This window comes from Equus przewalskii, chromosome 5, assembly GCF_037783145.1.
Source record: "Equus przewalskii isolate Varuska chromosome 5, EquPr2, whole genome shotgun sequence".
NCBI lineage: Eukaryota > Metazoa > Chordata > Mammalia > Perissodactyla > Equidae > Equus > Equus przewalskii.
This window is the reverse complement of record NC_091835.1, coordinates 85,324,957-85,339,244: the sequence shown is the minus strand read 5'-3', so window position 1 is coordinate 85,339,244 and position 14,288 is coordinate 85,324,957. Positions and strand designations below refer to the sequence as shown.

The 14,288-nt window shown below is 37.8% G+C and overlaps 1 protein-coding gene across 12 annotated transcripts in view; it reads right to left on the bottom strand.

The window, feature by feature from the left end:
• FRS2 (fibroblast growth factor receptor substrate 2) overlaps positions 1-14,288 on the bottom strand; it is a 118,590-nt gene that overhangs the window by 18,440 nt on the left and 85,862 nt on the right. For 5 of the 12 annotated variants that reach the window (XM_070622044.1, XM_070622041.1, XM_070622043.1 and 2 more), the window contains one exon: positions 7,356-7,459. The exons of 6 other annotated variants lie outside the window; for them this stretch is intronic. The gene's annotated coding sequence lies outside the window, so the exon portion shown is untranslated. Of the gene's footprint in view, positions 1-3,742; positions 5,789-7,355; positions 7,460-14,288 lie in introns of all 12 variants that reach the window. One more of the 12 variants, XM_070622042.1, reaches the window with a different exon arrangement.

Genomic DNA, 14,288 nt, shown 5'->3' with positions numbered 1-14,288 from the left:
CCATGTTGTAACATGTGTCAGAATCTCTTTCCTTTTTAAGGCTGAATAATATTACGTTATACATATACACCAAATTTTGCTTATCCATTCATCTGTTGATGAACATTTATCTACCTTTTGGCTCTTGTGAATAATGCTGCTATAAACATGGATGCACAAATATATCTTTGAGACCCTGCTTTCGATTCTTTTGGATAAAGACTCAGAAGTGGTATTGCTGGATCATATGGTAATTCTATTGTTAATTTTTTGAGGAACCACCATCGTGTTTTCCATAGCAGCTGCACCATTTACGTTCCTACCAGCAACGGACAAGGGTTCCAATTTCCCCACATCCTCATCAACACTCGTTTTCTGCTTCTTTGGTATTGCCCATCCTGACAGGTGTGAGGTGGTATCTCGTTGTTGTTTGGACTTGGATTCCCTAATGACTAGTGATGTTGAGCATATTCTCATGTGCTAATGGCCATTCATCTATCTTCTTAGGAGAAACATCTATTCAAGTCCTTTGCCCATTTTTTGAATCAGGTTGTTTGTTCTTATGTTGCTGAGTTTTAGAAGTTCTCTCTATATTCTGGATATTAATCCATTACCAAAGATATGATCTGTAAATATTTTCTCTTAGTCTGTGGGTTGCCTTTTTCACACTGTTCATAGTCTTTTGATGAATGAAATTTTTTATTTTTCATAAAGCCCAATTTGTCTATTTATGCTTTTGTTGCCTGTGCTTTTGATGTCATAGCCAAGAAAGCACTGCCAAATCCAATGTCATGAAGGCTTTGTTCTATTTTTCGTCTAAGAATTTTACTGTTTTACACTGTATATTTAGGTTTTTGATCCATTGTGAGTTAACTTTTGTTATGATGTTAGGTAAGGGTCCAAGTTCATTTTTTTGCAGGCGGATATCCAGTTTTCCCAGCACCATTTGTTGGAAAGACTGTCCTTTTCCCATTGAATAGTCTTGGCACCCTTGTCAAAACTTATTTGACCACATATGTGCGGGTTTATTTCTGGGCTCTCTATTCTATCCATTGGTCTCTAGGTCTGTCTGTATGCCAGGACCACACTCTTTCGATAACTGGTTTGTAGTAAGTTTTGGTATCAGGAAGTATGAGTCCTCCAGCTTTGCTCTTCCTTTTCAAGATTGTTTTGGCTATTCAGGATTCCTGGAGAGTCCATATGAATTTTAGGATGGGTTTTCTACTTTTGAAAAAAATCACTGGGATTTTGACTGGGATTGCATTCTATCTGTAGATCTCTTTGGATAGCACTAAAATTTTAACAATATTATGTCTTCTAATCCATGATCTTTAAAGCATGAGTCTTTCGTATTGAGTATTATATTCACTGTGGGTTTTTCATATATGGTTTTTATTATATTGATGTAGTTTTGTTCTAGTCCTAGTTTTTTGAGTGTTTTTTATGATGAAAATGTGTTGAATTTTGCCAAATGCTTTTTCTGCATCAATTAAGATGACAGAGTAGTTTTTTCCTTCATTTGTTAATGTGGTGTATTATATTGATCAATGTTAATATGGTGTACCATCCTTGCATGCCAAGAACAAATCCCACTTTGTCGTGGTATAAAATCCTTTTAATATGTAGCTGAATTGGTTTGCTGGTATTTTGTTGAGGATTTTTGAATCAATGTTCATATGGGAAAATGGTCTGTAGTTTTCTTTTCTTGTAGCGTCTCTGTCTGGCTTTGGCATCAGGGTAATGCTGACCTCACAGAATGAATTAGGAAGTGTTCCTTCTTCAGTTTTTTGGAAAAGTTTGAGAAGGACTGATATTAGTTCTTCTTTAAACATTTGGTAGAATTTACCAGTGAAGCCATTGGGTCCAGGGCTTTTCTTTATCGGGAGATTTTTTTATTAGTGATTCGGTCTCCTTACTAGTTATGGTCTATTTAGATTTTCTATTTCTTTGTGATTTAGTCTTGGTAGGTTTTGCGTTTCTAGGAATTTGTCCATTTCATCTAGGTTATCCAATTTGTTGGTGTACAATTTTTCACAGTACTCTCTTTTTAGTTCGGTAGAATCAGTAGTGATGTCCTAACTTTCACTTTTGATTTTAGTAATTTGAGTCTTCCCTTTTTTTTTCCTTAGTCCATCTAGTTAAACATGTGTCAACGTTGTTGATCTTTTTGAACAATCAACTTTTGGTTTCATTATTTTCTCTTGTTTTCCTATTCTCTACTTATCTCTGCTCTAAACTTCTGCTAGCTTTGGTTTTAGTTTGTTCTTCTTTTTCCAGTTCCTTAAGTTATAAAGTTAGGTTGTTGATTTGAGATCTCTCTTGTTTTTTAATGTAAGCATTTATAGCTATAAAATTCCCCCTTAGCACTTCTTTCTCTGTTTCCCATAAATTGCAACGTGCTGTGTTTTCATTTTAATTTATCTCTACGTATTACCTAATTTCTCTCATGATTTCTTCTTTGATCCACTGGTTGTTTAAAAGTGTGTTGTTTAATTTCCACAATTTTGTGAATTTTCTAGTTTTTTATGTTGTTCATTTCTAACTTCATGCCCTTCTTTCTGGAGAAGATATTTTGCATGATATCTATCTTTTAAACCTGTTGACACTTAATTTGTGGCTAACATATAGCTATCCTGGAAAATGTCCCATGTGCACTTGAGAAAAATGCTTATGCTATTATTGTTAGGTAAAGTGTTCTGTATATGTCTGTTAGATCTAGTTGGTCTACTTAAGTGTTCTATTTCCTCACTTACCTTCTGTCCGGTTGTTCCAGCCATTATTGTGAACAGGGTTTCAACGCTCTGGATATTACTGTAGACTATTTCTCCCTTCAATTCTGTTGGGTTTTGCTTTGTATATTTTGATAGTCCACCCTCAGGTACATAAATGTCTAATTGCTACATCTTCTTGCTCTACTGAACATTTTATTAATATGTAATGTTGTTCTTTGTTTCTTGTAACCTTTTTTAATTTGAAGTCTATTTTGTGTGATATTATTATAGCCATCCCTGTCCTCTTTTGGCTATTATTTGCATGGAATATCTATTTCCATCTTTTGACTTTGAATTTATTTGTATCTTTGGATCTCAAGTGAATCTCTCGTAGACACCATATAGTTGGATCACATGTTTTTACTCATTCTGCCAAACTCTGTCTTTTGATTGGCGAGTTTAACCTATTTACATTGAAAGTAATTACTAATAAGGAAGGACTCACTTCTGTCACTGTGCTAGTTGTTTTCTATATGCCTCAAGTTTTTTGTCCCTCATTTCTTGCATTACTGTCTTCTTTTTCGCTTAGTTGATTTTTCTGTAGTGAAATGTTTAAATTCCTTTCTCGTTTCCTTTTGTGTATATTCTATGGCTATTTTCTTTGTGGTGACCATGGGGATGACATTTAACACCCTAAAGTAATAAGACTCTGATTTGAATTTATACCAGCTTAACTACAATAACATACAAAAACTCTGTTCCTTTACAGCTCCATCCCCACCCCTTTCAGTTACTAATGTCACAAAATTACAGATCTATACACTGTATACCCAAAAACATAGACTAATAATTCTTTTAAATGCATTAGTCTCCTAAATTATATAGAAAACAAAAGAGTTACAAACCAAAGTTAGGATAATATTAGCTTTTAGACTAATAATAATTTTTTTCCTTTAAACGTATTAGTCTCTTGAATCACACAGAAAACAGAAAGCGCAGTTACAAATCTTTGTTACAACAGTACTAGCTTTTACAGTGCCCCTTGTATTTACCTTTATTGAGATCTCTACTTCTCCATCCGGCTTCAAGATACTGTCTGGCATCCTTTCCTTCACCCTGCAGGACTCCCTTCAGCTCTTCCTGCAGGGCAGGTCTAGTGGTCAGGAACTCTCTCAGCTTTTGCTTATCTGGAAATGTCGTAATTTCTCCCTCACTTTTGAATACAGAATTCTTGGTTGACAGTTGTTTTCCTTTAGCACTCTGAATATATCAGCCCATTGCCATCTGGCCTCCAAAGTTTCTGATGAGCAATTTGCTGATAATCTTATCGAGGATGCTTCCTATGTGATTGACTGCTTCTCTCTTGCTGCTTTCAAGATTCCTCATCTTTGGCTTTTGGAACTTTGATTATAATGTGTCTTGGTGGTATCTCTGAGTTAATCTTACTTGGAGAGCGATGAGTTCCTTGGGTGTTTATATTCATGTCTTTCATCACATTTGGACAGTCTTCAGTCATTATTTCTTCAAATGTCTCTCTTTTTTCTAGGACTCTCACAATATGTACGTTGGTCCACTTGATGGTGTCCCATCGGTCTCTTAGGCTCTGTTCACTTTTCTTCAATCACATTTCTTTCTGTTCCTCAGACTTGGTAATTTCCACTGTCCTATCTGCAAGTTTGCTGATTCTGTATTCTGCCTGTTCACATCTGCCTCCGAATCCTTCTACTGAATTTTTCATTTTAGTTGTTTTACTATTCAGCTCCAGAATTTCTGTTTGGTTTCTTTTTCGGTTTTCTCTCTTCATCAATATTCTTTTCTTCATACATTGTCTTCCTGACTTTTCCCCACCTTCTTTTAGGTCTGTAAGCATACTTAAAACAGTTGTTTTAAAGTCTTTGCCTAATACATCTGCCTTAAGGTCTTTTTCAGGGGCAGTTTCTGTTGATTAATTTTTTTCCTTCAAATGGTCCATACTTTCCTCCTGTTTCTTGGCCTTGTGATTTTTTGTTGCACACTGGACATTTGAATCTAATAATGTGGTAAGTCTGGAAATCAGACTCTCCCCGTCCCCAGGGCTTGCCATTTTTGCTATTGGTTTTATTTTTTTGACTGTTGTAGGATGTCTCTGTGCCAATGGCCAGCCTCTGGTGTCTTCTCAGGTCTTTTCTGAGCCTTTCCTGGACATGCATGGTCACTTTCTAACTTTCCCTGTACATGCGACTGTTTTTTCAATGTCCTAGTCTTTAACGTCCGGCTCCCAAAAGGGGAAAAAGAGGAAAATGAACAGAGCAGAAAAGGGTGTTAGCCCTTTAAATCCCCTGGAAGTCACTTCGGCAGGAAGGAGAGAAGCCGACGACGATGGGAGAGGTGCAACAACGTCTGACCTCCGCGATGAGGAGCAGCAGCCTCCAAGCACAGATTCCTAAAATTCAGAGGAGAGGGCCCTTCTTGCCCACCCTGGCTCTCAAGCTGGGTGTAAGCTGCACCGGCCTGGGAGCCGGGGATGGGGAGCTACCTGAGGGTGGGGGTGGGTAGCTGCTACTGTGCTAAGAGCTGAAACCAACCAAAATTGACTTCAATTTACATCCGAGCCTTCTCTTGGCAGTTGCAATTCTTCAATAACTCCAGAGTTCCAAAACAGTTAGATCAGATTCTGCCAGTACAACTGTCGCCTAGGTGTGGAGACAGATTCCTGACACCTCCTGCTCTGCCATCTTCCCAGAATCCTCTCCAGACCTCTTTTTGAGGATTCAATATATATTCAGGTTTATTGTTTTAATTACTTTGATTATTAGTACTGCCAAGGACTGTGAAGTTTTTGCTTGCTTTTACTGTTTTTCAGTGCAAACATCCAGCATGCCAGTTGTATCAGGGGTTAAACAACGTTATGTGCCTCATTTAAAAGGATACTTTCTACAAGAAAACACATTCTGAGTTCCACCTAACTGATAGGCCACAGCACTCCTGGAGTGAGCATAACCCATGGATGGTGGCATCTTGCCTTTGACTTTGGGACACGATGCCTCAGATACTCTCCACGACTTCTGAGCTCTCTTCTGTTTCTTCCCACTAGTGAAAGGCTCAGAAGCGAAAGGAGACTGGGAAGTAGTAAGAGAGAAGAGGTAGTTACAGCCACTACATGGAGCTATAATCTTGTAACATGGATTTTTTTTTTTATAAAATAGGTATATATATTAGCATCAACTATGATTCTATATTCAAGAGGACTAGAATGATTTTACCAGGAAAATTATCAAGAAGCTAAAAATACACTAAATACTGTTTACTAACACCCTATTTTTCTATAGAAAATTGATTTTACAGCCCTTACTGTATGCTAAAGATAGATTCATCTGGATTATCTTGATCCATACAACCACCCTATGAGCTGAGTACTATCATTATTTCCGCCTTCCAAATGAGAACACCCAGGCTTGCAGATGTTAGTAACTTTCTCAACAGCTGATAAGAGGAAGAGCCAGAATTAAATCTAGATCTGACTGCAAAGTCCAAGTTCTTAGTAATTAATACATGTAGAAAGCTTAAAACAGCGCCTTGGCCTAGCATACAGTAAGCACTTAGTAAATGTTAGCTACTGAAATAAAAACAAAAATTTATTTTAAAACCATGTTGTAGGCCTTTGGCAGCTGGTCAATCTTTCTGTGCCTAAATTTCCTCATTTATAAGGTCAAGACACCTATTTCACAGAGTTATTGTGAAAACCAAATAAATTCTGGCTATAAAGACATATAGAAAACACACAGTGTTTAAGCAGACAAGGCATTATTATGTCACCTCTACAGGTAAAATCCTGTCTCCTCTATCACAAAGGAGCCTTCTGCACTGTAAGCACAGAAGCCGGGAACTTAAGCACCATCCTCATACAGAGTTACATTAATAAATTTAGTAAAGCTGTCCTAAATTATTCCAATATGATTCTCGCAGAACGACAAGCAAAGAGAACACTGACCTCTATTCATGAGTGTGATTATAAATTTGGTGCTTAGGAAAGTATATTTGCCCTTTCAGTTCACTAGCACTGAGAATTTGGCTTATACTACACTAGTTCTGTTCAAATACAGCCAGGACAGAGTAACTATAGTTAGAAGCACACAATATTACTCTCTATTTTGGGCACAGCTAACTGCCATATTTAATTACATTAAAACAATCAAGAGAGTGGCATTCAAAAATCCTTTGTTCTCTGTGTCAATGGTCTGGCTGCTTGTTTTTACACTATTGGGTAGGTCTTTTTTATTGATATGCATTAGTTTTCTGTTTATTCTTAATATTGCTAAGAATTTTTTATTACTTATATCATTCTCAGGAAGAGGAGTTGGGAAAATAAAACCTCAGGAGGGAGACTTCTCAGGACATTCTGCTAAGCACTGAACCAAAGCCACTCTGCGAACAGTGAGGACATCTGCAACAGTTTCCTCCTTAGCTGGAAACTCAGAGTACACAGTGCACACAAACCACAAGTACCCAAGTATTTCCAAACATCCACCCATGAATATAGTTGTGTCTGCATATTCCTAAACAGATTTTTCTTCCTTTAGGATTTTTATTCTACTAAGGGCAGTGTAAGTGAACCACTTTGTAATTCATAACCCTCCATTCACCGCCCCCCCTTTAACGCTCCAAAAAATCAATTACATTACTTACAAATCACTTCAATATCTGGTACTTTATTTTCTGGAAACTCTTTATGTCTAATCTAAATTCCTTGTACTGCAATTTAAACCAGATTCCTCTCATCTCTGTTTTCTCTGTAAGAGACAAGTAAAACCGGGACGATCAAGAAAGATTAAGCACATGCTCATGTATACTTCAACTACCATCAATTCATTTTCCTATGGATAAATATAAATATTAATAAAGTAACATTTCTTTATTTCAGACACAGTTGTTTGAATTAAGCTAACAAAATGTTACTTCGTAGATAAAAATGATTTGTAAACAGTTATCAATATTAAGAAGAGAATAAAAATTGAGTTCGTTTATTTCTCCATCTACACATTGAAGGATTCACAAAGTATTTTCTGAGCACTAACTCTCTTTGCCAGGCACTGAGTTAAGTGCTAGAAATAAAGATAACAGACACATTCTCTGATTCCAAGGAGCTTAACGTTTAGTGACCGAGACACAAGAAAATGAAGACAAGGCAGAGTTGCAGACCTATGCGCCAGCACCATCAGAGCATTTAACTGAGAGCAGAAGGAGAGACGGAGAGACAAGAGAGGCTTCCTGGGAAAGATGACTACCCAGCCCTGAGAGACGGGGGGGGGGCGTGTGCTACGGCCAAGGGCAATCCAGACCAAGAGAGTGCAGGCAAAAGCAGAGCCGAGGAACACGGCCTGCTCCTGAAGCAGCAGGTCGTTGCTTATAGTTGGATAGTAGGATGTGCATGAAAAAATATTAGGAGATAGGAGGGAAGGCGGCTTGCACCATTTCATGAAGGTCAATTTGCACTACTGAGGGTAGTTCCCATTTTCCGTTACAGTCTTAAAGACACTACTAATGCCCTAGCTAAATACTTTCCTATACAGGCAGAAAATCTAGAGTACATACCAGGAGAACTTCTATTTCCTAAGAACAAAATTAATGATATTTTAGTGTCTATAATGCCCAAAGTCTAACCCATAAATCACAGCATCCATGTATAAGCGTAAATATTCTCCCAATAGCATCTGGACCTGCAGTGACTGTCATTGCAGGATGGTGACCTGAACCTCCAATATTCCTTCCAGATCTAGAAAAAGTCACCCACTTTAACCCATTTCACACTGAATTTGACAAAGTCACTTTCAATCATGTATTTCGGCTTTTAGGAATAGAAATACAAGAATCTATATCTATATCTTTATCTACCATATATCAATCAATCAAGACGTCTGTGTGCGTACTTAGCAAATACTAAAATGGCTTGCTAAAAGTAAAACAAGAGAAAGCTAAGTGGAAGATGATTCCATTCCAAAACACAACTCTCCCTTTAGTAATACTGTTCATGATTCAATCCTGGAATCGTCTATAACCTTGGAGCATACTTATACCCAGAAACATCGGTGATGAAATTTACACAATAATTAAGTCTGAGTGGCCACAATCTCTGCCCTGAGACATATAAGCACACCTACAGATGTGCAGACCCAGCAGATGAGTCACTGCCTTAGCTAACTCGACAATGTCCTCAGCACCAAAGGCAACAATCCCAGCACCTTCCATCAGGACAAAGTACCACTGGCCTCAGGAACTCAAAGAAATTCTTAGTGGAGTGCTTTACGTGGCAATATAAAAATATGTACAAGGAAAGCAGATCCCAGCCTCCAGCAACACTGACGTGATGAACATTCTGTATGGAGACCACACAGCCCTCTGCACTAAAAACTCAGACTGCACCACAGAAAGACGACATGTGCCTGTAAAATAGTAAGAAACTGTAGGCATTCTCCAGAAAGCATTTATCATTAACTCTGAAAACTGGAATGAATATATTTGATCTTACAGAAACAGTGCATTCAATTTTCTCTAAGTATTGTACATCAGAGTTCTATGTTTGTATCCTTCAACTAGTTATCGTTTCTGTATACTAATTCTTATAACAGTCAAGTTAACAAATGATTGCTTATCCCTCATAATAAATCTCTAGTTTACAAATTTACTAATAGAGAGTAGTCTGCTGACCGAACTCTAGCACAATAAATATTTAACTTACAAGGTTTTACTGAACTGAGCAACAGTAAGAGAGAAAAGCCAAGTGTGAATTTTACAACATCTTCCTTAGTGTGGTACACCTAGTAGTTCTCAAACAGCATCTGACTTTATGCCTTTACTCTTTAAAACAACAAAACACTAAACATAAGTCACTCAAACGTCACACTTCAGGTTAAATACATACATAACTTATTCAATGTCAATCAAGCTATAAACATCGACAAAACAATGCAAGACAGGCAAGAAAATCTCCAGGCATCCCCATTTTCATATAATATGCTTACCCTAGAACTAAATAAACATTAATGAAGGATAACAGAAAAGTAAATGAAAGGGTCATTTTCAAAACTGCATATAAAGTATACAAGTAGAATATACCGTATGTAAATCTGTATTTCCAAACTAAGGGGATTATCATACTAGTCACTAGACTCATATTAAAAGCCTAAATATTGACTGTATGTATATAAAATGTACACACACACACACAATCTGCTCAAAATAGTTAAGCCAAGTGCTAAGCAACTCTAAATAACCCTCAAAACACATTGCTTCATGAATTGCTGCATTTAACTCAATCTAAAATGCTCTTAAACATATTCTCAAAGGAAAGTAAATGTGATTGCTTATTTTCTGCTTTTACAGGAATGCATTCAAAATTACTGTTACAATCTAGCACTAAATTCACCTGACTCAAATAAACCACTAATGAAAATGTTTGATGTGTGCATTTTCTAACATTCACAAAATACTTTAAAAAAAAAAGTTAACCCCAGAAATATTTACATCAGAGTACGTCTACCCTTTTGATGAACTTTTATGGGGCCAATAATAAGCATTGTTTAAAGAATATTTAATGACAAAGAAAAACATTCGTGGTAAAAAGTTAAGCAGAAAAAAAGGACATATGGTACCCTGGATTGGATCCTGGAACAGAAAAAGGAAATTACTGGAAAAACTGCGGCAATCTAAATAAAGTCTACAGTTCAGTTAACAGTATTGTACTAGTGTTAATTTCTCAGCTTCGACAAATATAACAGTTATTATATAAGGTTAACATTAAAGAAAGCTGGGTAAAGGGTATATGAGAATCTTTGTACTATCTTTCCAACTTTTCTGTGATTCAAAAATTGTTTACAAAAAAATGTTTATTTTAAAAATTATTCTCCATACGCAGCAGCAAATTTGAGAGGATTCTCATTAAAAAAAAATAACATTCTGCTTATTTCTCTCTCTCTCACTGCTACACAAAACATCAACCCAGAAAAAAGACTAAAACACACTAAAATGTTAACACTGGTTCACTAGATGGTAGGGTGAAAAGCATTTTTCTCTTTCTAGTTTCTATAGAGTGTAAATTGCTTTTACAATCAACAATAAATTATCAACTAAGTAATATACAAATCAATACTTTACTAAAGGCTTCTTCAGAAAGAAAAGCTGTAAACGTCTACATACAGCCCAGAGGCAGACTCCGTGCACAACAGGTTAGGGGAGAGCATGAAGAGCACGGCGGCCACAGGAGACTGCCAGGAGAACTTGAGGAGGAAAACCTCACGGGCAAATGCTGGAAACTCGCCAACACACACAACTTACCCACTCTTAGACTAAAGGTGCTCGCAGCCAGCAACATCAGCCCAGGATTCACGTCTTAGGTGAAGGGCCCAAGAGTTTACAAAGATGCATAGCCTGGCTGGATTCCGAACGAAAATGCTGCCGTTGGACATGTGGTGTACAACGCCCACCGAGAGCTGCTGGAGACACCGGCAGGACCACCCCATGTTCTCTAAGCTCTTCTCCTCTACTGCTTTCCTAACACCTTCCCACCTCCTAGGCTCAGGCCTTGGCTCTAGGGCCTAAACATGGCACTCTGGCGCCATTCAGCCACGTGGGTAGAATTACCAAGGTCTAGAGACTACTGCAATTACAGATGTAATTCCCATTTCAAATGTCTGACACCTGAGTATCATGAAAGTTTTTTTTCTGATACTTTCAGGGCAAAACATGTTCCAGCAACTCCATTAAGCCATAAGAGGGGAAAACTTAATCAATAACAAATGTTCCCCAATCAAAATGAAAAAATAAAATCTATTCTGTCCCTTAAAGAAAGTGCTAGTAGAATCAGACAGACTGCATTTTGATGAAGAATCTCTGCCAGGCTGTAATCAGAGTGATTTCTGTGTGTCAGGCTGTCTGCCCCTCCTGAAATAGCACTCTTGTGGCCAGTTCTGGGGATTGTGTTTTTGTGTTTTTTTTTTGAGGAAGATTAGCCCTGAGCTAACATCCACTGCCAATCCTCCTCTCTTTGCTGAGGAAGATTGGCCCTGAGCTAACATCCGGTCCCAGCTTCCTCTACTTTATATGTGGGATGCCTGCCACAGCGTGGCTTGACAAGCAGTGCGTAGGCCCACGCCCGGGATCCGAACCAGCCAACTCTGGGCTGCCAAAACAAAGCATGTGAACTTAACTGATGCGCCATGGGGCCAGCCCCTGAGTTTTGTGTTTTTTAAAGATTTTTTTTTTCCCTTTTTCTCCCCAAAGCCCCCCAGTACATAGTTGTGTATTTTTTTTTTTTTTAGTTGTGGGTCCTTCTAGCTGTGGCATGTGGGGGCCACCTGAGCATGGCTACATGTGCTGTGCCATGTCCACGCCCAGGACTCAAACCAGGGAAACCCTGGGCCGCTGAAGCGGAGCGCACCACTCGGCCACGGGGCCAGCCCCGTGTTTTTTAAAACTAGTTTTTAATTCTTACTTTGTTTATGATCACCCTCATTCTCAGCTGATAGTATGGCAGATTCTTGAACTGTTACTTAATAAACATGTACATGCTTTTTTTTCACTTTACTCTTTTGAATCCTCACAGACGCTATAATCAGATACCCAAGCCTTATATTAAGAACAGATAACAAATAAGGCCCTATACTCAGAGATAAAAGAATATTTTATGTTAAAGTGCATGGTCTTTACTTCATGAGCTTCATAACAGCAATTTTAGGCATCAGAAGCCTTTTTTGCTTACTTTCCAATTCTTGGTCATGTTTAAGAAAATAGAGGCTACCAAAAAGTGATCCTCAGGTATGGAGGCCACTATATTGTTACTGTTGCTGTTATTATTTTGAAAACTAATGGAAATACATACTGTTTTTCATCAAAACTGAGATGCAATTGATTTTAAGACTGATACTTTATATACCACTAAGAAAAAAAAGTTGTGAAACTATGACATGCCACTGATTGTAAGATATACCCATATTTCAGTGAATAAAATTAGAAAATGTCTCTTAGAATCAATGAAATATAGTATACAGTCAATGAGAACTATCAACTCATTACAAATAACACTAATGAAAGGATATTTAAAATATCTTTTCTTTGCTCCTTCCTGGATACTAGAAGATAGTTACAATTACGTGGTAGGATTTCAGAGCACCCAAGACACAATGTTCTTTCCAGCTGTGATAAACCTGTATGGAAAACAATCCTGTAGTGCGGACCGCTGGGAACTATTTTCTCCATTGTTCAAACAGGGAAATGAAGTGAAAAAACTAATTACAATTTTACCGGAAGCTAAATTTAGAATTTTCAGTTTCCCTGTCTACCACATTAACAAAGACAATATACACACTTCCCCTAAAGGTGTCATGGGGTGTTGTCCTTCGGATGTATCTGGATCTTAAACTCAGGGTATCACTCCTGCACGATGAAGGTAACTCTGAAGAGCCATATTCAAAAGCACAGCTGAGGTCACTGGGGCTATCCCCTTAGAGTACAGTTTATGGTAAAATACAATATGAAAGCAATCGTGAGACTATTTCCTTTCATTTTTTTTTAAAGTCAAATGTGGAGAAAACAATCTATACAGAAAACTGTCAGAATTTCTAAGATGTTTTACTCTATCCCACTTCCAAAATGTTTCTTCACTAGTACTGGCTGAAAAGCTATCCACTGTAAATCCTCTTTAGAAAAAAAAATCCATGAACTTAGCTACAAAGAACATTAGTCTAATAAAATATCCTAATATTAGTCTCATAAAATATTCTTGTCAAAGCCTTAAAATTTTTAATTTTCCACACGCAAATTACAAATCTGAATTCTCTTGAAACTATTAACCCCGCTAAAACAGAAGGTGGAACGTGGCTAAGAGTTTAATTCTCATATAATTGATAAATGACCTACAACAGCTCTGCTATCTAAATGTATTTTAAAACACCACATTAGAATCTAAAACAAAAGGCGTGGTTTTTAGCGTTCTAAATTCCTCCAGTAGAAGGCAGTTATCAATCTCTGATATTGCCAGCAATGCAGCATGACACAAGGAAAATATCACGGGCTTTAGGGCTAAGGAGATGAGTTCCTATTCAGCCTCTCTGCATCTAAGTTTCCTCACTGATAAGTTGAAAACCGCAACTACCACCTCATATGGTTGTTACAGGTTTGGAGGCTGTTGCAGTAACAGTAAGGGGGGGTATGAATTAGGGTAGTGAACCATGAAGATGGAGAAAGGAGAACAGACAAGGAATACTCAGAAGTTAGCATCAATAACACCTGATCATTGACTAGCCTGGGAAGGAAAGCAGGAGTCAGGGAACATAGCCACATTTTCCATTTAGGTGACAGTACATTCACTGAGCTAGGGAACACAGGAAGGACACAAGGTTCTGAGAAACTGATAAGCTCGGTTCTAAAAGTACTGTGATGCCTGTGAGATATCCAAGCAGAAATGCTCAACAGGCAAAGAGAGAAAGAGGGAGGGAGGGAGAGAGACGTGAGTTGGGGATGGGGATCCAGGAGCCACGAGCTTATGCGTGCAGGGCATGGGACAGATGAGACTGCCCAGAGAGATGAACAGTAAGAGCTACAGAAATTCAGAAACACCAGCATTTA